Source organism: Ranitomeya imitator, chromosome 5 (genome assembly GCF_032444005.1).
Source record: "Ranitomeya imitator isolate aRanImi1 chromosome 5, aRanImi1.pri, whole genome shotgun sequence".
Lineage (NCBI taxonomy): Eukaryota > Metazoa > Chordata > Amphibia > Anura > Dendrobatidae > Ranitomeya > Ranitomeya imitator.
This window is the reverse complement of record NC_091286.1, coordinates 645,900,229-645,922,637: the sequence shown is the minus strand read 5'-3', so window position 1 is coordinate 645,922,637 and position 22,409 is coordinate 645,900,229.

Sequence of the window (22,409 nt, the reverse complement as noted above, 5' to 3'; positions counted from 1 at the left end):
GCCATAAAACATGAGTCACATGGATTGCAGGGCCAGGACTTACAGTACGTCATAGATCGTGAAGGGGTTACATTTTTTTTTTCAACAAAATTCAATAAGCATTTCGAGAAGAAAAATGTGTTTAATCCAATGTAAAACAAACATCCCTTCCTCAAAAAAGACACAAATCTGTTATCACCGCATCCGTAATCACACCTACAATATAAACATAACATTATTTCTCCCGCCTGGTTAAAAAAGAAACCTACTGTACATCAGGATTGTCATTTTTTTCTTTTAGCCTCATATAAAATGAATTAAAAATGATGAAAACGTCATACTGTCGTTAATGTTGGGTTGTCATCATAACTTTTATCTAATGATGCAACATTGCTGTTATTATCAGGACCTTTACAATAAAAAAAATAGGAAACAATTTTTCATGTTTCTATCTTTTATTTATACTTTTTTTTAATTTTCTTTGTTAAACAAGAATTTTATATTTTTCATGCTTTTACAAAATACATTTAGCGGGAAATGTGCCATTATTTTATTAATTTGTAGCTTTTTTGTTTGTTCAGTATGTTAATGTTATCGCAATACGATAAGGACAAGGGCAAAGGGAGCAAAATTGTGTTTACCAAAGACCTTGCTGACTGTATCTACAGTCGCACGCAGCCGTTCATTTTAGGAATCATTGCTGGTTGTGTAAGAAGAAATACTGTATGCAATAATAATGTATAAAATAACTCATTCTTTGGGAGGTTTCATGTATGATATCAAGAAATCGTGGAAGACTCTGGCAGTCAGAATTTTCCTTGTATATAAAATCTTATGCTTTATTTAAAGTTACAAACAGAGTAAAGATAATAAGAATATAATATTTTTTTTAAATAAATTAAGTAGGAAGTCATCTTGTGACAATTTACAGGGAAATTCGGTATCTTATACCAAGTATTGAAATAAGTAGCTGACCATGTGATGCATGGACCCATTGGATCCACTATCATGAAAAGGTAACAGTGGTTTATAACCGCTCCTGCCTTCTGTTTTTCAGCAAAATATAGCTTTGGTCATTGCTGTTACAGGCATATACCAGCTGTATAATGCAGTTGGCACCTGCAAAGTCTGTTTGCAGGCTCAGCTCCTGAGCCCTCTCTATACATGTGAACTTTAGAGCAGGGGGTTAAGCACTATATAGTGAAAAGATGCATTGGTGGCGATCACATTATGGTAGGATGTCTTCACAGTATAGCAAAGCTGCTGGGACCATATACATGTTACAATAAAATCAACCTAATATGTTAATTGCAGCAGGATCAGCCAGCCATCAATCAGGAATGGAAGACTTTACTATTTTAGGTATACTTTTACTTTAGTTTACTTTTTAGTTTTGGAGATAAGCCACCACCAGAGTGGCTGATCGTGACCCCTATTTCTTTTCCGCCATTGAAAACACTTAAACCAAGCTAAAAGCAAGCCAAGATAATCTCATTATAAAACATGTGGATGTGATTTCTTAAAACCAAGGCATTAAAAATTTAGTGCAGAACTCATAGCTTGTTGCTGATTTGAAAAGAAAACAGTATGCAGTAAGCTTCTCTGGTGATGGTCCTGGGCAATCAGAATGCTGTGATTTGACATCTATACCTATTTAAGGGATTTGGAGCACTGTGTCAGGGAAACAGAACATGCTTTAATGGTTTATTAACACCTCTCGGGCATCTGCCGGACATGTACGGCGCAGGTTGGATGCAGGTTTATGGAGTGTGCTTATGTTGGCCAGCATCTTCCTGTAACAGCAATGTTCGCTGTGTCGAGCTCTGCTCCTGCTGTCAACCCTTTACATGATGCTGTCAATCTCTGACAGCAATTAAGGCACACTGTCTTGGTGGTGATGGGGCAATTCTATTACAGGTGCCCATTAGCCCCTTCCCACAGCGCAATCAGGCTTCATAGGAGACCATTATGTTATCTAAAGTATTGCTGTTTATAGAACAAGCAGACTTCATACGACGGCAGAACTTTAACCCCTTAACGACCAGAGATATTTTTGGATTTCCATTTTAAGTTTTTGCTCCCCTTCTTCCCAGAGCCATAACTTTTTTTTTTGTCAAAATGGCCATGTGAGGGATTTTTTTTTGCGGGATGAGTTGTACTTTTGAACATCATCATTGATTTTAACATATTGTGTACTAGAAAACAGGAAAACAATTCCAAGTGCGGTGAAATTGCAAAAAAAGTGCAATTCCATAATTGTTTTTTGTTTTGCTCTTTTACTGTGTTCACTAAATGCAAAAAAAAAACTGACCTGCAATTATGATTCTCCAGGTCATTATGAGTTCATAGACACCAAACATGTCTAGGTTCTTTTTTATCTAAGTGGTGAGAAAGTTTGTTAAAAAAAAGGTGCCATTTTCCGATACCCATAGCGTCTCCATTTTACGTGATATTAGGTTGGGCGAGAGCTTATTTTTTGTGTGCACTATTGACCTGACATTTTAATGCAATGTTACGGCGACCAAAAACACATAATTCTGGCCTTTTGACTTTTTTTTCTCTCTATGCCGTTTAGCGATCGGGTTAATTCTTTTTTTTATATTGATAGATCAGGCAATTCTGAACACGGCAATACCAAATATATGTATGTTTGAATTATTTTTTATTGTTTTATTTTGAATGGGGCGATTTTAACTTTTTTTTAAATTATTTTTAAAAACTTTTTTTTACTTTTGGCATGCTTCAATAGTCTCCAAAGGAGACTAGAAGCTGCCATAACCCAATCGGCTCTGCTTCATACAGGCAATGAACAGATCGCCTGTATGTAGCTGACTTGCTATGAGCACCAACCGCTGGGCGGTTACTGCTGCCTTTCCAGGTTCTGCTTTTGTAGCCAGCACTGGTCAGCGGTGTGCAGGCTTTTCTGGGACTAAGTCCTGCTTTGCACACACTGAGCATGCCCACGGGAGGACCTCTCATTGGAGGTCTGGGGTCACACGCTGACTGCATGACCACAGTTTTGCTCTGTTTGCTAGCTGTGTACCTCTGTGAGGTTAAAAGGACACGTCATCTTGTTTATAGCGGATCTGTGGAGTTAACAGACTTCACTTATACCGCCATATAGCGCTGCCATTTGCCAGGAGCAGGTTCCTCTCCTGCATGGTGGACCCCGGGTTGCGAACGCACCTATTAATACATATATATATATATATATATATATTCGGTGCGTCCCACCAACCCTAATACTTGGCATGCTTTCCACCAGTCTTTCACACTGCTTCTGGCGCAAAAATGTAAGCAGTTCTTTGTTTGATGGCTTGTGACTATCCATCATCTTCTTGATTACATTCCAGAGGATTTCAATGGGGTTCAGGTGTGGAGATTGGGCTGCCCATGACAGGGTTTTGATGTGGTGGACTCTTAATTTTTGCCAGAGCTGTATATTTCATGCAATAATTAACCTAATTACCTCTAGTGCAATATACAATTATTTAACATCTTGCCTCAATAATGTTCCATTGTTAGAAAGTGTCATTTTAACTGGCAGCAATATTGAGATTTTAATGGTCTGATATTAATGGAATTTGCAAGTCAAATATAAGACTATAATTGTAGCTGAAGTGTAATGTGTAATGCTAGTTACAGTAACAATTAAAATAGTTAATTAGTATAATGGATCCTTTTTTGTTAATCTGCCGTATTGATGATACATTCCCGGTAATAATGATTCACAGAAATGACTGATTTGGAGGAATAAAAAATATTTGAATAAAATGAAATCGAATATTATGACTTTATTATAGACTCTGTAAGTCTCATGAAGAAAAATGAAAGACTTAAAATAATAGCAAAATGAGCCAGTTTCCTTTTTTTGGTGCAAATTATCAAGTAAAAATCGGACAGCACATTGAACCATGTACAGTGGGGCAAAAAAGTATTTAGTCAGTCAGCAATAGTGCAAGTTCCACCACTTAAAAAGATGAGAGGCGTCTGTAATTTACATCATAGGTAGACCTCAACTATGGGAGACAAACTGAGAAAAAAAAATCCAGAAAATCACATTGTCTGTTTTTTTAACATTTTATTGGCATATTATGGTGAAAAATAAGTATTTGGTCAGAAACAAAATTTCATCTCAATACTTTGTAATATATCCTTTGTTGGCAATGACAGAGGTCAAACGTTTTCTGTAAGTCTTCACAAGGTTGCCACACACTGTTGTTGGTATGTTGGCCCATTCCTCCATGCAGATCTCCTCTAGAGCAGTGATGTTTTTGGCTTTTCGCTTGGCAACATGGACTTTCAACTCCCTCAAAAGGTTTTCTATAGGGTTGAGATCTGGAGACTGGCTAGGCCACTCCAGGACCTTGAAATGCTTCTTACGAAGCCACTCCTTCGTTGCCCTGGCGGTGTGCTTTGGATCATTGTCATGTTGAAAGACCCAGCCACGTTTCATCTTCAATGCCCTTGCTGATGGAAGGAGGTTTGCACTCAAAATCTCACGATACATGGCCCCATTCATTCTTTCATGTACCCGGATCAGTCGTCCTGGCCCCTTTGCAGAGAAACAGCCCCAAAGCATGATGTTTCCACCACCATGCTTTACAGTAGGTATGGTGTTTGATGGATGCAACTCAGTATTCTTTTTCCTCCAAACACGTCAAGTTGTGTTTCTACCAAACAGTTCCAGTTTGGTTTCATCAGATCATAGGACATTCTCCGAAAACTCCTCTGGATCATCCAAATGCTCTCTAGCAAACTTCAGACGGGTCAGGACATGTACTGGCTTAAGCAGTGGGACATGTCTGGCACTGCAGGATCTGAGTCCATGGTGGCGTAGTGTGTTACTTATGGTAGGCCTTGTTACATTGGTCCCAGCTCTCTGCAGCTCATTTACTAGGTCCCCCCGCGTGGTTCTGGGATTTTTGCTCACCGTTCTTGTGATCATTCTGACCCCACGGGGTGGGATTTTGCGTGGAGCCCCAGATTGAGGGAGATTATCAGTGGTCTTGCATGTCTTGCATTTTCTAATTATTGTTCCCACTGTTGATTTCTTCACTCCAAGCTGGTTGGCTATTGCAGATTCAGTCTTCCCAGACTGGTGCAGGGCTACAATTTTGTTTCTGGTGTCCTTTGACAGCTCTTTGGTCTTCACCATAGTGGAGTTTGGAGTCAGACTGTTTGAGGGTGTGCACAGGTGTCTTTTTATACTGATAACAAGTTTAAACAGGTGCCATTACTACAGGTAATGAGTGGAGAAAAGAGGAGACTCTTAAAGAAGAAGTTACAGGTCTGTGAGAGCCAGAAATCTTGATTGTTTGTTTCTGACCATATACTTATTTTCCACCATAATATGCAAATAAAATGTTAAAAAAAACAGACAATGTGATTTTCTGGATTTTTTTTTCTCAGTTTGTCTCCCATAGTTGAGGTCTACCTGTAATGTAAATTACAGACGCCTCTCATCTTTTTAAGTGGTGGAACTTGCACTATTGCTGACTGACTAAATACTTTTTTGCCCCACTGTACATCGGTATGACTGCTCAAATTACTTTTTTTTCACAAGGACATGTTGCCCACGTGAAAAAAAAACTAGCAGTAGGCACAATTCTCTTTCAAGTCTTTTTTTTCAGATTTTTACGGACACATTGCCATTATTAACCTGAAGGTAGGTGCACACAAGCGTTTGGTCATCATCTGAGAAAAACTGTCCTATTATTCTGATCAGACTTTGAAGAGTGGCATTAATATTTCTCAGAGGTGGAAAGGAAAAAAAGTATCTCCACTTTCTCCACTCTTGTCAGTCCGTGAAAATGTTATCCGAGTGCAGTCCGATGTTTTTCATGGACCCACTGACTTGTATTTCCAAGCTTTGATCTGACACTCAGATCAAAGTCGAACATGTCTCCGATTTTTCATCCGACCATTTGGTCCGAGGGAAAAATCGGACATGTGCACAGCCCTTGTATGAGTGCTATCCGTGAAAACCATGGATAGTAGTTGGCGAATTTAATCAGTCGTGTGCACGAGCCCTAAAATACTAGAATTGATCACATAAATTTTAAATTGCTGATGAATAAAAGCAGGTGTCACACAGATGTAAAGTACAGACAATTGGAAGGCACCCGCAATACGGATGAAAATTATCGGAGTTTTGTGGATGAAAATTGAACAATTTTTCATACGCTCATCTAACCCCAGCCTTGGAAAGGGAAAAAAATCTAGCAAACCTACGGTAGTGAATTTATCTTGTCTCATGTTGATACATTTGTGCAGCATTATCACCAATTTGTGTCTGTAATGCTATGATCACTAGCCATGTGGATGAGAATTTAGCAAAATTCAGTGTCAGGAATTGACAGCAGTGTAGATTTTTAACTCATTTTTTTGTTGTGGTTGTCAACTGGAATGTCTCTCCTTTCAGGGCAGCATTATTTAATAATGCAGATTTTGCTGCAGAACTGCTAAAGATTAAAGGGAATCTGTTACCAGGTTTTTACTACACCAACTGAGAGCAAAATGAAGTAGGGACAAGACTCTGATTCCAGCGATGTATCACTTAGGCTACTTTCACACTAGCGTTAACTGCAATCCGTCACAATGCGTCGTTTTGCAGAAAAAACGCAAAAGTGCTTGCAGGATGCGTTTTTTCCCCATAGACTTATATTGACGACACATTGCGATGGATTGCCACACGTCGCATCCGTCGTGCGACGGATGCGTCGTGCTTTGGCAGACCGTCGGGAGCAAAAAACGCTACATGTAACGTTTTTTGTTGCTGACGGACCGTTTTTTCCGACCGCGCATGCGCGGCTGGAACTCCTCCCCCACCTCCCCGCACCTCACAATGGGGCAGCGGATGCAATGAAAATCTGCATCCGCTGCACCCGTTGTGCGGCGCAAACAACGCTAGCGTCGGTAACCTCGGCCCGACGCACTGCGACGGGCCGAGCCCGACGCTAGTGTGAAAGTAGCCTTACTCTACTGGGTGCAGTTGTTGTGATATAATCTTTTTCTGCTGCAGAATTAGCAGAGTTCGGAATGTTGAGCTGCGTATAACCCCGCCCACACCACAGATTGGCTGCTTTCTGTGTACAGGCAGAAAGCTGCTAATTAGTGCTGGGGTGTGGTTGGACTAGAAGGCATGAGACATCTGATCTTGGAGTGACAATCTCTTTCTGATAAAGCACTGATTTTATTGAAACACACAGTCTAATAAGTAATATACAGTGGCTTGTGAAAGTATTCACCCCTTGGCAGTTTTTGTGTTTTGCTACCCCACAAACTGGAATTTCACTGTTTTTTTTCAGGGCTTGCATCAGTTCATGTAAAGAACATGTTTACAACTGTGAACATTTGGCTTTCTTTTTTATTGTGAAGCAAACAACAAATATTCCTGACCGAGCACTCTGCCCTCCACCAGGTGGTGATTTTAATTACAGCAGATCCCTACTTACCCATAAATTGACATTGCTGACAGAGGTGTCCACATTCACCCAGGAATTCAGTCATCAGCCTTAGAGAGCTATTCACACAGGTCAGGGACAAATCAGGCTGAGACCACCTTGACGATGGTTGATGGGCACATAATATTTGGCTAAATTTTATGCTAAGCGTCTCATATTTTTTCCTAATCCTCCAAAGCCATATTGCTATTGAAATTTCACATATTCCAATTTGACACGCTTTAGCATGATAGAGTGCAACTTTTTTTTGCATATTGTATTTCACACCATACGTCTTCCCTCGACTAAGACCATTTTCGCTATCTTTGCTGTTGAAAAACATCCCCACAGCATGATGCTGCCACCACTATGTTTCACTGTGGGGATGGTGGTCTCGGGGTGATGAGTGTTATGACCTGGTGGTTAGGAGCACCCGGAATGAGCTGATAATTAAACCTCATACAGGACGAGATCTGGGATGTGGGAGCTCTGCTGACCGCAAGCCCTAATCCTATCACACACACTAGAAATAGCCGTGGAGTGCTCCTGACCAGACCTAGGCGCCTCGTCACAGCCTAAGAACTATCTAGCCCTAGAGACAGGGCCGGCTCCAGGTTTTTGAGGGCCCCGGGCGAAAGAGTCTCAGTGGGCCCCCCCTTTAACACATACCCCGATTCATGATCGCATATAAACACAGCCATGTAGTATATAACACTGCCCACGTAGTATATAGCAGCCCATGTAGTATATAGCAGCCCAAGTAGCATATAGCATCCCACGTAGTATATAGCAGCGCAGCCCACATAGTATATAGCAGCGCCACTCACTCATGCACTGGTAGGACTAGGAGCTCCTCCTGAATCTTCCTCATAACTTCAGCAGCACGGCAGCCAGCCAGGGGCGGAGATCAGAGCAGAGAACGTGCTCTCTCCCCCCACAAACAATGTCACACTGGCTGCCTTCTCTTAACCCCTATGTGTGTCTGCCTGGCTGCACTCACTGAGTGATAAGATGCTTGTGTCAGAGCTGGCACATAGGGGTTAAGAGAGCGCAGCCAGCAGTGACTTTATAGGCGGAGAGAGCATGTTATCTCCTGCTCTGCTCTCCCAGCTGTATCTATGACAGCATGAGTGGGCCCCCCTCTCTCCCCAGGGCCCCGGCATTTGCCCGCTGTGCCGGGTGCTGACGCCGGCCCTGCCTAGAGATAGAAAATTAAGCCTACCTTGCCTCAGAGAAATTCCCCAAAGGTAAAGGAAGCCCCCCACATATATTGACTGTGAGTAAAGATGAAAGTCACAAACGCAGAAATGAAACAGGTTTCAGCAAAGGGAGGCCAGACTTACTAAATAGACAGAGGATAGGAAAGGTAACTTTGCGATCAGCATAAAAACCTACAAAAGACCACGCAGAGTGTGCAAAAAAGACCTCCGTACCGACTCACGGTGCGGAGGAGCCACTCTGCATTCCAGAGCTTCCAGCTAGCAAGACAAAATCATGAAAACCAGCTGGACAAGAAAACAGAGAACAAAATAAGACAATAAGGAACTTAGCTTCTGCAGGAGAAGGCAGGTCACCAGAGAGATCCAGGAGCGAACTGAACGAACGCAAAAACATTGACAGCTGGCATGGAGTAACGATCTGAGAGGAGTTAAATAGAGCAGCCAACCAAAGGATAACCCACGTCACCTGTGTAAGGAACCTCAGAAGCAGCAGCTTCACTCAAAGCCACCAGAGGGAGCCCATAGACAGAACTCGCCGAAGTACCATTAACGACCACAGGAGGGAGTTCGACAACAGAATTCACAACAGTACCCCCCCCCTTGAGGAGGGGTCACCGAGCCCTCACCAGAGCCCCAAGGCCGATCAGGATGAGCCAAATGAAAGGCACGAACCAGATTGGCAGCATGAACATCAGAGGCAAAAACCCAGGAATTATCTTCCTGACCATAACCCTTCCACTTGACCAGGTACTGGAGTTTCCGTCTCGAAACACGAGAATCCAAAATCTTCTCCACCACATACTCCAACTCCCCCTCGACCAACACCAGGGCAGGAGGATCAACGGAGGGAACCATAGGCGCCACGTATCTCCGCAATAACGACCTATGGAACACATTATGGATGGCAAAAGAAGCTGGAAGGTCCAAACGAAATGACACAGGATTAAGAACTTCAGAAATCTTGTATGGCCCAATGAAACGAGGCTTAAACTTAGGAGAGGAAACCTTCATAGGAACGTGACGAGATGACAACCAAACCAAATCCCCAACACGAAGTCGGGGACCAACACAACGCCGGCGGTTAGCAAAACGTTGAGCCTTCTCCTGGGACAATGTCAAATTGTCCACCACATGAGTCCAAATCTGCTGCAACCTGTCCACCACCGCATCCACACCAGGACAGTCCGAAGGCTCAACCTGCCCTGAAGAGAAACGAGGATGGAAACCAGAATTACAGAAAAAAGGAGAAACTAAAGTAGCCAAGCTGGCCCGATTATTAAGGGCGAACTCAGCCAAAGGCAAGAAGGACACCCAATCATCCTGATCTGCAGAAACAAAGCATCTCAGATATGTCTCCAAAGTCTGATTAGTTCGTTCGGTTTGGCCATTAGTCTGAGGATGGAAAGCCGAAGAAAAAGACAAATCAATGCCCATCTTAGCGCAAAAGGACCGCCAAAACCTCGAAACAAACTGGGAACCTCTGTCCGAGACGATGTTCTCTGGAATGCCATGCAAACGAACCACATGCTGGAAAAACAATGGCACCAAATCAGAGGAGGAAGGCAATTTAGACAAGGGTACCAAATGGACCATCTTAGAGAAGCGATCACAAACCACCCAAATGACCGACATCTTTTGAGAAACAGGGAGATCAGAAAGAAAATCCATGGAAATATGCGTCCAGGGCCTCTTCGGGATCGGCAAGGGCAAAAGCAACCCACTGGCACGAGAACAGCAGGGCTTAGCCCGAGCACAAGTCCCACAGGACTGCACAAAAGAACGCACATCCCGTGACAAAGAAGGCCACCAAAAGGATCTAGCCACCAAATCTCTGGTACCAAAGATTCCAGGATGACCAGCCAACACTGAACAATGAATCTCAGAGATAACTGTACTAGTCCATCTATCAGGGACAAACAGTTTCTCCGTAGCACAACGGTCAGGTCTATCAGCCTGAAACTTTTGCAGCACACGCCGCAAATCAGGGAAAATGGCAGACAAAATTACCCCTTCTTTAAGAATACCCGCCGGCTCCGGAACACCCGGAGAGTCAGGCACAAAACTCCTTGACAGGGCGTCAGCCTTCACATTCTTAGATCCCGGAAGGTATGAAACCACAAAATCAAAACGGGAGAAAAAGAGCGACCATCGAGCCTGTCTAGGATTCAACCGTTTGGCAGACTCGAGATAAGTCAAATTCTTGTGATCCGTCAAGACCACCACACGATGTTTAGCTCCTTCAAGCCAATGTCGCCACTCCTCGAATGCCCACTTCATGGCCAACAACTCCCGATTGCCCACATCATAATTGCGCTCAGCAGGCGAGAATTTTCTAGAAAAGAAGGCACAGGGTTTCATCACCGAGCCATCAGAACTTCTTTGCGACAAAACAGCCCCTGCTCCAATTTCAGAAGCATCAACCTCAACCTGAAAAGGGAGCGAAACATTTGGCTGGCACAACACGGGGGCAGAAGCAAAACGACGCTTCAACTCCTGAAAAGCATCTACAGCCGCAGAGGACCAATTGACCACATCAGCACCTTTCTTGGTCAAATCAGTCAACGGTTTAGCAATACTGGAAAAATTAGCGATGAAGCGACAATAAAAATTAGCAAAGCCCAGGAACTTCTGTAAGCTCTTCACAGATGTCGGCTGAGTCCAATCGTAAATGGCCTGGACTTTAACAGGGTCCATCTCGATAGTAGAAGGGGAAAAAATGAACCCCAAAAATGAAACCTTCTGAACTCCAAAAAGACACTTTGACCCCTTCACAAACAAGGAATTCGCACGAAGGACCTGGAACACCATTCTGACCTGCTTCACATGAGACTCCCAATCATCCGAAAAGACCAAAATGTCATCCAAATATACAATGGTGCACAGCTTTGCGCTCACGCATGCGCCGATCGATCTGAATGGCCAAAGACATAGACTCATTTAGACCAGCAGTCGTGGGAAATCCCACCATGACATCCTTAAGGGCTTCAGAAAGACCCTTTCTGAAAATTGCCGCCAGGGCACATTCATTCCACTGAGTAAGCACAGACCACTTTCTAAACTTCTGACAGTACACCTCCGCTTCATCCTGTCCCTGACACAAAGCCAGCAAGATTTTTTCTGCCTAATCCACTGTATTTGGTTCATCATAATGCAATCCAAGCGCCAGAAAAAACGCATCAACATCGCGCAATGCAGGATCTCCTGGCGCAAGGGAAAATGCCCAGTCTTGAGGGTCACCACGTAACAAAGAAATAATGATTTTTACCTGTTGAACGGGGTCACCAGAGGAGCGGGGTTTCAAAGCTAGAAACAGTTTACAATTATTTTTGAAATTCAAGAACCTAGATCTATCTCCAGAAAATAAGTCAGGAATAGGAATTCTAGGGTCTTAGATAGGATTCTGAACCACAAAATCTTGAATGTTTTGTACCCTTGCAGTGAGATGATCCACACAAGAGGACAGACCTTGAATGTCCATACCTACACCTGTGTCCTGAACCACCCAAATGTCTAGGGGAAAAGTAGGACAAAACACAGTGCAAAGAAAAAAAAATGGTCTCTGAAGTTCTCTTATCCTATTGAGATGCATTAATACTTTGGGCTAGCTGTACTGTTATGACCTGATGGTTAGGAGCACCCGGAATGACCTGATAATTAAACCTCATACAGGACGAGCTCTGGGATGTGGGAGCTCTGCTGACCGCAAGCCCTAATCCTATCACACATACTAGAAATAGCCGAGGAGTGCTCCTGACCAGACCTAGGCGCCTCGTCACAGCCTAAGAACTATCTAGCCCTAGAGATAGAAAATTAAGCCTACCTTACCTCAGAGAAATTCCCCAAAGGTAAAGGAAGCCCCCCACATATATTGACTGTGAGTAAAGATGAAAGTCACAAACGCAGAAATGAAACAGGTTTCAGCAAAGGGAGGCCAGACTTACTAAATAAACAGAGGATAGGAAAGGTAACTTTGCGATCAGCACAAAAACCTACAAAAGACCACGCAGAGTGTGCAAAAAAGACCTCCGCACCGACTCACGGTGCGGAGGAGCCACTCTGCATTCCAGAGCTTCCAGCTAGCAAGACAAAATCATGAAAACCAGCTGGACAAGAAAACAGAGAACAAAATAAGACAATAAGGAACTTAGCTTCTGCAGGAGAAGGCAGGTCACCAGAGAGATCCAGGAGCGAACTGAACGAATGCAAAAACATTGACAGCTGGCATGGAGTAACGACCTGAGAGGAGTTAAATAGAGCAGCCAACCAAAGGATAACCCACGTCACCTGTGTAAGGAACCTCAGAAGCAGCAGCTTCACTCAAAGCCACCAGAGGGAGCACATAGACAGAACTCGCCGAAGTACCATTCACGACCACAGGAGGGAGTTCGACAACAGAATTCACAACAGATGAGCTGTGTTGGTTTCGCACCAGACATAGCGTTTACCTTGGTGGCCAAAATTTTGGTTTCAGCTGACCACAGCAGCTTCTTCCTTATATTTGGGAAGTCTCTCACATGTCTTTTGGTAAAGTCAAAATGAGCCTTACAAGTTTTGAGTGGAAGTAAAAGTTTTTTTTCTGCCCACTCTTCCATAAAGGCCACCTCTATGGAGTGTATGGCTTAATGTGGTTAGAGACTCCAGTCTCTGCTTGGAAACTCTTCAGTTCCTTCAAGGTTACATTTGGCCTCTGCATTGCCTCTTTAATTAATCCCCTCCATGGCCAGGCTGAGAATTTTGGTGGGCATCCCTCGCTTGGCAGGTTTGTTGTGGTACCATGTTCTGTCAGTTTGATGACAATGGTTTTGATGGTGCTCCACAGGATCATCAGAGATTTGGATTTTTTTTATAATCTGTCCCTGACTTCTCAACAACTTTGTCCCTGACTTGTTTGGAGATCTCCTTGGTCTTCGTGGTGTTTGATTAGTGGTGCCTCTTGTTAATGGTATTGCAGCCTCTGTGGCCTTTCAGAAAAGGTAAAGTGCATATACTGACAGACATGTGACACTTAGATTACATACAGGGGGACTTCCTTTCACTAAGAATGTGACTTATTTTAGGGGCTTCATAGCAAAAGGGGTGAATACATATGCACATGCCATTTTTTAGTTATTTGAGCCCATAAATTTAACTTTTGCCTATATATTTCTCACTTCACCAACTTAGACTATTTAGTGCTGATGCATCACACACAAGTCAGATTAGAAAATACTTAAACACAGGTTGTAATGTACCAAAATAGGTTAAAAGCCATAATACTTTTGCAAACCACTGTATCTCTGGAATCAGCACCTCTGTCCCTACATCATGCTGTACCTCAGATTACGTAGCAAAACCCTGATAACAGATTCCCTATAACAGCAACATCTGAAGACTGGTTGGCACCTGTAAACTTGCAGCATTTGGACCTAATAGTTTTGCCAGAGAAGTACTCTAAGCTGATATTAACTATTCCTAAAAGAACTGTTTTAAAAGATTGAGAAAAAACAAGACTAAGACCTAATCCAGGTGTCTGTTGCTCCCATATTTGTTCTTTCTGTGTTTTTCACTGAAAGAACAAGCATCCATTATAGTCTGTGGGGCTGTTCACATGTCTGTGTTTTTTTTTCCTTTGCAGTCTGACAATCCACCAAAAAATGTCATAAATGGAGTCAGGTGTCATGTCCATTCTTGATCCGAGTCACCGATCAACCTCTCCTATTCAAATCAAATGGGCCGTGAACAGAAAACAGAGAGCACGCAGATGACATTTGTATGTCAATTGAGCGCTGTCTATATTTTTGTGTTTGATGGGTAGAGAAGGCTTGGATTTTTTTTGCATGCAAGAAAAATGGATGGTGCACTGACGGTAAATATGGACCAAAAATGGATGAAAATAGAAAACTGTTCCATTTTTCTTGTACTAAACGGATATTTGAATTAGGCCTTACTCTACAAACTTTTGTTTGATGACACAGTATTTTATCTTCATTTTCCAGACGTCTTTTTTCAGTAACTTATCTTTTTGATGAATCTTCCTGTAGGTTGAATTGATATTTGTAAATTTATAAATGTTTGTTATTTACCTCATATCAGCTCCTACAGCTTACTGTTTGCTATCTTTGCAAGACAGTGATGCAGGGTCAAAGAACAATGGATGTTTGCTTAATATGTTGATTGACCATTGTGTGGGTCCTGTGGCTTTTTGACTTGCAAAACAGAGGAGTAAAAACTATAAAAATTGATGAAATAGTCAAACAATGCAATTTAGTCTCATCACACCTTCCTCTTAACCTCTGGATGATGGCTTGAAGAACATTTGTGAACCATAAAAAAGGATATGCCTCTGTAATAAGATATTCAACAGATCCAAAGAACCAGAGACTTTTTACAAAACCGCAGCCAGGAAAACTCTACAGGAAAGCTGCCAAATCATTGCTCCATCACGAGGGACACTGATTTGACATTCTGCAGGATTCCAACTTAAGGGACCATCGCGAGTCTCCAGTAGGGTGTGTAATTTGCCTGTTTTGTGGTTCAATAAAGTATTGCCACACTGTTTTACCTTCACCTTGTGTTGTCTGCATAGTATTTGCATAGTATTATGCCCACGGTAAAAGGAGAGTGGGCGTTTGGTGGGATCAGCCCTGGCCAATGCGGTTTCGGCTAGCAGACTAGAGCACCCGCTGACCCCCGTGTCTCCACACCTTAAAAAAACATAATATTTCATTTCATAAAAACTTGCATTTGCTTGTGACCTTGAAAGTTGCCGAATGGCATGAAGCCTGCTCTAGCACGTCAATTCCCACATCCCTGGGTACAAAAAGACGGTGAAAGTACCACACCTATACAAATAGATATCAGTTTACCTAAAAAAAAGTTACATATTGTACTAATGTATTGGGGCTTCAATGATTAAAGTGAAATCATTGATTTATGTTGAAAAACTGTACACGAATAAATTTAATGCTAGGCTACTTTTTAGTGACCTCGCTACAGGTTGGGATCAGTGACTTCATCACAGATGCATCGTCTGATGGATTCATATGGTTGTCTTACAACCACCTCCTGCTTGATCGGAAGAACAAAGCGTCATTTTGTTCACCCGCGCTAGGACATCAGGAAAGTGGAGAAGGGGGTCATAGGTTTGGAAATATTTGGGTCCCAAGCCAAACTATGTAATAGCATGAAACTGTTGCAATAAATGTTTCCCTGCCTGCCATGACACTTATTGTTTTATAATGTATCATGCTGTGAGTCATTCGTCAATACAGAAGTCAACGTTTCTATTGAAAACATCTTTAATATAACAGGGAGCAATCACAGACATTGTGCAAATACATCGAGCACAGTAGATAGTCGGCCTAATGACTCGCCGATAGCAGATTATCATCCTCGTTCTCATCATCACATTCTTAGGTTTATCACTGCTTCTTATTTACTCGGGATTGCTGAATCACACTTTTGCATGGTATTCACCTTATTCATGTCGTGTATTTACTGCATTTAGCGATTTCGCAACAATGGATGTTAATGTTTTCTTTGCTTGGAGATGTTTATTAGCTTAAAGAAATTGGCCACTACCCGTACATCCCTTTCTCAATCCCTATGTTTCCCTCTTGTAAAATAATAACATTCATTGTCACTTCTGGTGCCGGCTCCTTTCCAGTGGTACCGGCATTGATTCTACCAGGGATTGCATGACATTATTATGTCACGCGATCCCTGCGGCCGATCAGCAGATGCTTCAAACTCCCCACCGTAGGACACATTACTTTCATCTGGAGGAAGGGAGTGCTGTTCTCTCACTTCTTACGGATCTATGTGATATGTCCAAAGGTGGGGAGAGTGAAGCCAGCGCTATTTGGCATCTGAGATTGTGTAGCCAATGAACGCTGGCTTCACTCCTCCGGCCTTCATACGAATCACATAGCCGAAGCACAGTATTGGCCACTGATTGGCACACAGTTACCGGGAAAGCCAGTGATAACACCGCTGGAACGGCAGTTTTCTTTTGTTTAAAGCTCGTTGCCATGGAAACCAACCACTGCTGCTAGACAGGAGAACATGTGTTGTGCTTACAAGCTCATTTTTATTGAGTTGGTGAACACCATTTTGCAGCGCAGTGTTTACAGGCAAGACAGCAGCGTTGGTCGGTCTCCTAAGCAAAAAGTTGTAAAGAAAAGAAAATTGTTAATGTCTCAAGAACATCAGCAAATTTCAATAAGCAATAAAGTGCAAAAGTGCTTGTTGTTTTTACAAGCGCCATCTAACAATGTCCATTTATGAAGATACCAATGATCCTTTGAAGGTGTTATCCAGATCATAGGTATTGAAGAACTATGAATACAATTGGTCATCAATATCAGATTGATGGGAGTCCGACATATAGCACAGCCATCAATCAGCTGTTATTGGGATCTGCAACAGTCAGAAATGAACAGTGTATAGGGACACCACTGAGTAGTGGCCATTCTCATTGTTTCACTGATGGGAATATGAGCAGAGCGGTAATACCCAAGAATGGACACAATTCCTTTAAGAAAATATCACAATCTTTAGAAAATTAAAGATTAAAATTAAAAGATTAAAAAGTTTATTATGCGATAGACAAGGAGACATCACCGGGAAAGAGAAACAACATACAAATGCAATATACCTCGTAAAGGTCATTGACATGTGATGATAAAATAATAGAACAGTAAGGTGTAGGAAAGCCACTGGCTGGAAATATCAATATAGCAAAGTGCACAGTATACAAATCACATCAATCTGATCTTTTTACACTTAAGGTACCATCACACTCAGCAACTTTGCAAAGAGAACGACAACAATCCGTGACGTTGCAGCGTCCTGGATAGCGATCTCGTTGTGTTTGACACGCAGCAGCGATCTGGATCCCGCTGTGCCATCGCTGGTCGGAGCTAGAAGTCCAGAACTTTATTTTGTCGCCAGGTCGGCGTGTATCGTCATGTTTGACATCAAAAGCAATGACGTCAGCAACGAGCATAGGGCCCCTAGATGTGTGTCGGATCGGTTCACTCCGGCTGTTTGACATGGAGCTAACAACCAGCGAGAATGAGAAGTGAGTCGCTGTTACGTCACTGGATCGCTCCTGCATCATTCTGGAGTTGCTGTGTTTGACGTCTCTACAGCGACCTAAACAGCGACGCTCCAGCGATCTAGTTTAGGTCGGCTTGTTGTCTATATCGCTGCAGCGTCGCTGAGTGTGACGGTACCTTTAGAACTGCAACGGGAACAAGGGAGCATCCTCTACGTCTGGAGGAAAGAAGGTTTCCTAATACTCACAGATGCAGATTCTTTACTGTAAGAGCAGTGAGACAATAGAACTCCCTGTCACATGATGGTAATGGTTGGTTCACTACTAAAGATCAAGAAGTCTGGATGCCTTTCTAGATAAATATTACAGGTTATGGGCACTAGATTCTGTGATTTGGACATTGATCCAGGGAACTAGTCTGATTGTCATTTGTGGAGTCAGTATGGAATTTTTACGCTAATAGGGACCTATTAATGTCTTTCCTATGGTATTTTTGCCTTCCTCTGGATCAACATGTTAGGCTATAGGTTGAACTCGATGAACTTATGTCTACCTTCAATTCTAAAACTTTTGAAACTGTGTGGGTTGGGGTATAAAACTGAATTCTTAAATTATCCCATTCCCTATGGATACAAGAATGAGGAAAATCATCAAATTTATTAAATGTTGAAGGGGTATTCCAGTCTGTACAAAGCTGAGGAGCAGTGATACATTTTCATGAGACACAAAAGAGGGTACTTGTGTCTCCCTTTCGGCCCGGATTCTATGATGCTTGTCTCTCTTCTTGTGTATCAGAATGATGAATGAAGCAACATTATGGCCACTCCACTAAAGTCCTAGCGAGAGGAGAACTAGGGAAACTAGCCCCATTGTAGTGGTCCTAGCTGTGGAATCCACACCAACGAAACCATTATCCGGTACCCATCAGATATGCGATAACTTGCTTGTGCTGAAAACTTATTTAGCCTGCTGACGTGGCTACTATTGTTAGGGTGAGAGGATGGCGTTTCTTTCTGACAATAACCAATTGTATATTTATGTAAATGCTCTGTGTTTTGTATTATCCTCTTAGTAGTTCCTGTAGTTCCTGCAGTCAGGTATAACAAGAGTTAATTGTAGGGCTGAGCCATGTTGGGGAGGAGGATTTGGGGAACCTCTGGGTAATGTGAGAGCTAGGAAGCAAGCAAGAGAAGAGCAGGAGGAGTGTGAACTGGAAGAAAATGCTGAGTGTGTGACGAAGACAGGAAAGATATATCTTGGTACCGTGTTAGCCGGTAGATAGAAAAATATTTAGAATTGAGAGTCCTCAGTGGTTGATACCTTTTAATGGCTAACTGAAAAGATGGTAACAAATTGCAAGCTTTCGAGACTACACAGGTCTCTTTGCCTGATGAAGAGACCTGTGTAGTCTCGAAAGTTTGCAATTTGTTACCATCTTTTCAGTTAGCCATTAAAAGGTATCAACCACTGAGGACTCTCAATTCTAAATATTTTTCTTGACGAAGACAGGGAACTGAAAATGGCAGAGATCAAGCTTCAGAACAGTTTCATCCAAACAGACTTGCAAGGGGATTTAATCACTGTTAAGCTGTAATGCAGCAATAACGTTCCAGTCCATGGACAGCTTTGAAGAGAAGGTGGATCCAGGGCAGACAGCAGGAACAGTAGGGTGTTACCATGAGCTCTCCTATGTCAAAGTTCCAGGAAGATGGAGTTATCCTTATGGCTGAGTTGCACTACAGTTATATTTATTGCTGATTCTCATGAAAGACCCAAAAGAGCACGCACCACTTAAACACCTGAAGTGCTGCTGTCCATATCCCTATGTGAGCCGCAGCCGGCAGACGACCTGAAGCCTTCGGGTGCTCATCCAGAGCCACAACAGTCCTCCAATATCAAATATAGACAAATGAAATGGCACTCACCAGGCTATTATTTTAGACTTTATTGCAGCATCTTCTGCGGGAGAATGGGAACAGGGTTGCGTGAATGACGATGATCGTTTCGCGCAAGTGTGCTTAATTGCAAAACGATCATCCTCATTCACGCACCCCTGTTCCCATTCACCCGCAGAAGATGCTGCAATAAAATCTGAAAAAAATAGCCTGGTGAATGCCATTCATTTGTCTATATTTGATATATTTATTGCTGAAACTGTGTGGAAATGCCCCATTGTTTGTGAAAGTGAAGACAATGGAAAGTGTACTGCATGTTATCCCCTGTATCTGAACATGTCTGGTAGTAAAAAGGACTTTGGATTTTCAAACTGGTGTGGTTTTCTTATTCTCAAGTCCAAAGGGACTGGCGCCACTCTAGGCGAGACAGAAGTGGGTATGGAAGTCTCATTCACTGAAACATCGCAGCACACACCCACCTAGCAATCGGAGGACCCTCAGGGTCCTCATATTTCTGTAGCAGGCCAGGGTGCAGAGACCAAAGTAATTGCCAATGCAACCACCCTGTGACCCATTACATTTGGCATAGTCAGCCGAATGCGAGTTCCTCGCATGAAGGGAGCAGGGTAAAAAATATCAGCGGTGAAGGAGAGAGGGCGCTGGAATACATGCTACCCAAGGTGGCATCTGAAAGCATGGACTCTAATATGGCAACAGCTCTAGTGAAGAGAGGAAGAAAGACTGCATATCGCAGATGTGGATGACACCCGATAGTGCAAAAGTGTGTCCAGCCAACAGGGGTGTTGGCCCAAAGATGTGCCCTGCAGCCTGAGTGGTAGGAATATATCTAAGGATGGTTCTGTGCAGTGCGACCCATCGAGTGGAAGACAGTGAATGGCTCGCAATAACCAGGAAGTGGGTGGGCAGAAAGAATTGCCCATGAATTCCTCTGGGGAGCCTGTGGGACTGGACTAGATGCCCTAGCTTTTCACTCCGGGAGCCACAACAGGAAGCTAATGTGCGATGGGCGCTATGCAGGGATCATCACCCCCACCATGGCTAATGATGCAATGAACAAACACCCCACAGAACGAAGTAGTCCACGAATTGCAGGTGTAGTGCTGGAGCCAGATGTTGGAGGAAAAGATGTCCATGGCTGACGTAGAGGTAAAAGCCATACCAGACTCTGCTGAGGAGTCCAAAGAATGAACCCCCAGGGCCTTTAATGCAGAGATGCCATGATGTACTTCAAGTATGATGTACTTCATACACTACTGGTAGAGAGCCCCCCTAGTCCTTCTCTGAAGAAGCTACAGGAGCGAACGCCTGAGTTGGATGATATGATAGAAGAAAGGATGTGGGCTGACTGAGGGGGTGGCTGGAAGGTTCCAACATTGCGTGACGTATGGCCACAGAAGATGCCCAGACTAGAGGCCAAGTGCTAGAGTTTAATATCAAGAAGGTATTCAGGTTCCTAGAGAAAGAGGAGACTGTGGACCAGATATTTGTGGATCGGAGCGCAGTTAAGTGAAAATATATGCCCCGATGGCTCCATAATCTGTATCCAGGTGAAATTGTGGAAATAATAAAGTGCTGGTGCCGAAACGGACTGGTGTGTGGCAGCACTGGTTCGCCCCTTCAAGGACACTGACTTAGAACAGTGGGATTAAGAAATGGCCCAGGAGAAGGCCAGAGTACAGGCCCAGAAGAAGTGGCCAAGGAAACCCCAAAGGGATTCATTCAGGTCCCCAAGGTCAGTGATCCCTGCCGGGAAGAAGAAGTGGTCCAGTAGGAACCTCCACCGATGAAGGCTGAACAAGCTTAGCAGGAACCTCTGGGGGGCAATAGATCTCCTGAATAGGCTGTTGAGGCAAACCAACATCCACTGTCCATTCCAAGGGAGGAAGATCTGAGACGTCCGGAGTCAGTGATACAGCAGTAGGCAGCCGAGATAGCCTGGGCCACTACACGACAGGTGGTTCGACACTGTCAGATCACCTGCTATGGGTCGATCCTAGTAGGATATGGCAGTTCGGTGTCAGGTAGGATGATCCAAGAGCTGTCAAGTACTCTGGCCAACCCTTTAAATGGAGAAAACCACCAAGATGGTTTTGGTTGGCGATACTTCTGTTTTTTTCCAAAGTTGGCTCTAAGGCCATGAAGATTTTATTTCGTTGAAAGACCATTCGGGTTTCATGGGTTGAATGTAACTGAAGGACTGGTGTATCCTTCATGGCCTTATAGCTTACTGTTTTTTTCGCCTTGGAATGGAAAGAAGGACTGTTTAGGACAATCTCAAGAATGGATGTGCCTGTGTTATCCAAGCTGGCTAGTTTTTTGTTTTATTCATTGTTTTGTTGCACCTTAACTGAGAAGGGCCGGACGTCCAGTTTGAGGAAGACTTCTAGATCAATACTTTAGTCCTGAATATTTTAAATTGTGTTATTGTACTTTATGATTCATGCACAGCTACTCTGCCTAGGACTGCTGTACAATATCCTCCATGTTGCTGCTGTGGTTTCTGAACATTTCCTACTAGGTGAATATAGAGCAGGAATCCCTCATGTCACTGTAAGCTGTGTATGGGAGACATTATCAGCTAATCGCCATCCACTAGCCCAGAGACAATTGGAAATTAGAGATAGAGCATGCAAAAGGGAAAACTGGTGAAAAATGCAAGATACAATTCATATAATGGCCAAAACTGTGTTATTCTTCATGTAGACACATATGATAGTTGCTTTGAAAAGTCAGCTGAAATGACAAGTCCACTATAAGCAAAAGCTGTACATGCCTTAGCTGTCTCCATATTCATTAGTCTCATAACAACACA